Source organism: Gossypium raimondii, chromosome 1, assembly GCF_025698545.1.
Source record: "Gossypium raimondii isolate GPD5lz chromosome 1, ASM2569854v1, whole genome shotgun sequence".
NCBI lineage: Eukaryota > Viridiplantae > Streptophyta > Magnoliopsida > Malvales > Malvaceae > Gossypium > Gossypium raimondii.
In genome coordinates this window covers 27,448,365-27,450,545 of record NC_068565.1, presented here as the reverse complement: position 1 = coordinate 27,450,545, position 2,181 = coordinate 27,448,365, and the positions used below count along the sequence as shown (strand labels likewise).

Here is a 2,181-nt window from a genome sequence, read left to right as displayed (position 1 = left end):
AAATTACCGAGTTGCCGTGAATTTTTTCGTAGCAGTATAAACATAAGTTTAATAATTCTGAGTTAAAGGAATGTAATTAATTCAACACAATTATATCATCTTGATTAAACCTTATTTGAAATCGTGCATTAGAACCTTTTTATTTTTAAATTTTTTTTGCTTAGTTTTTAACCCTTAGTTTTTAATCATCTTTAAACCAAAATATTTTCCATCACTAAAGTGTTTTAACATTAATTTAATAAATATTCCTTTTTACATTCCTTGTGGGTACGGTAACTCGACATTTACTTGTCACTTTATTACTTGTTGCGATTGTGTACACTTGCACATTTTCGTCATTCCAAGTTTTTGGCGCCGTTGCCGGGGACTGTCTTAAAAAAGCCATCATTTGTGAATTTGTTTTTCCATTTTGGTTTATTTATTTTTCTGTTTAAATCTTTACTTACTTAATTTTTCTATGATTATTTCAGGTGTTTATGAGTATTGACCAGATTATCGACTTATTCCCTGTGGACCCTGAAATAGAACGAACCTTTTGACAGCAAAGAAGACAAGCGAACCAGAGAAGGGCCGAAGAGATAAACTTTGAGAATATGAATCAAAGAAATGGAGCAAACCTTTCTTAGAATCCTATCCTTATTGCTGATGATAGGGATAGAGATTTACAATAGTATGTCGTGCCAGTATTTAACGATCTTAATCCGGGTATTAGGAGACCCGAAAACGAGGACAACAGTTCTAGCTGAAGCAAGTCATGTTCCAGATGCTTCTGACTGTGGGCCAATTTAGTGGAATACCTACTGAAGATCCTCATCTTCACTTAAGAATATTTATGAAAGTGAGTGATTCTTTCATGTTAGCCGGAGTACCCGAAGATGCATTACGACTGAAGCTGTTCCCATATTCGCTAAGGGACAGAGCTCATGCCTGGTTGAACTCATTGCCACCAAACTTCATTTTTACATGGCAAGAGTTAGCCGAGAGATTCCTCATGAAGCATTTCCCGCCGAGAAAGAATGCCAAGTTGAGGAATGAGATCACTACCTTCCAACAAATGGATGATGAGTCCTTATATGAGGCATGGGAAAGGTACAAAGAGTTATTGCAAATGTGCCCTCATCATGGAATCCCACATTGCATTCAACTTGAGACATTCTATAATGGTCTCAACGCTCACACGAGGATGGTAGTGGACGCCTCTGCTAATGGTGCTCTTCTTTTTAAGTCTTATAATGGAGCTTACGAAATTATTAAGAGGATTGCCAGCAAAAATTATAAATGGCTAACCAATCGAGCAACGTGAGGAAGGCGAGTCACTGGAATACATGAAGTGGACGCTCTCACTTCACTCGCATCTCAGGTATCTTCAATATCCTCAATGCTTAAGAATCTTACCACTAATGGGTCTAACAGTTTTACGGCCCAACCACTTAACCAATTTGAGAATATAGCTGTGTGTACTGCAGGGAAGGACATTTGTTTGAAGAATGTCCATCGAACCCCGAATCCATATATTATATGGCTAACCAAAACCAAAATCGAGGGAGTCAAGGACTGCAATCCAAATTTTATAACTCATCGTGGCGAAATCACCCGAATTTTTCCTAGAGTAACTAAGGGGCTGGAACCAGTAACACTTACGCCAACCTAGACCAACTTAGCCGCCTAGTTTCCCCCAACAAGTTTAGAAACCAACCCAAGCGGAACCATCCAATAGCTTAGAGAATCTATTGAAGGCATACATGGTGAAAAACGACGCCACTTTAAGGAATTTGGAGAATCAAGTGGGTCAGCTTGCTACTAAACTCAGGAACTGACCACAAGGTGCTCTACCTAGTGACACGGAGAATCTAAGAAATCTGGGGAAGGAACATTGTAAAGCGTTGACATTGAGGAGTGGAAAGAGAGTAGAGCCCAACACTGTCGAAGTTGAAAAGGAGCCAGCTGACACTCAAGACTCAGAAGAAGTTCAACCAAGTGTTGAAATTCCAATTTCACTAGAATCAGAATCTGCAAAACCTGACAAAGTAACCTCAGGACCAGCTAATTCTGATCAACTAACAATGTCGTTAGATGCAGAATTGCAGCCAAAGACGAATCAACCAGAATCAATCCCAGTAATGAAACCACCACCACCCTACCCTCAAAGACTTCAGAAACAAAAGTAGGAGATTCAATTCA

The 2,181-nt window shown here is 39.1% G+C and overlaps 1 non-coding gene across 1 annotated transcript; it reads right to left on the bottom strand.

Moving 5' to 3' along the window:
* Nucleotides 1-1,021: 1,021 nt before the first annotated feature.
* Nucleotides 1,022-1,128, bottom strand: LOC128032696 (small nucleolar RNA R71). The gene has a single exon (XR_008188974.1). It is a non-coding gene; the product is annotated as a small nucleolar RNA R71 (small nucleolar RNA).
* Nucleotides 1,129-2,181: the final 1,053 nt, after the last annotated feature.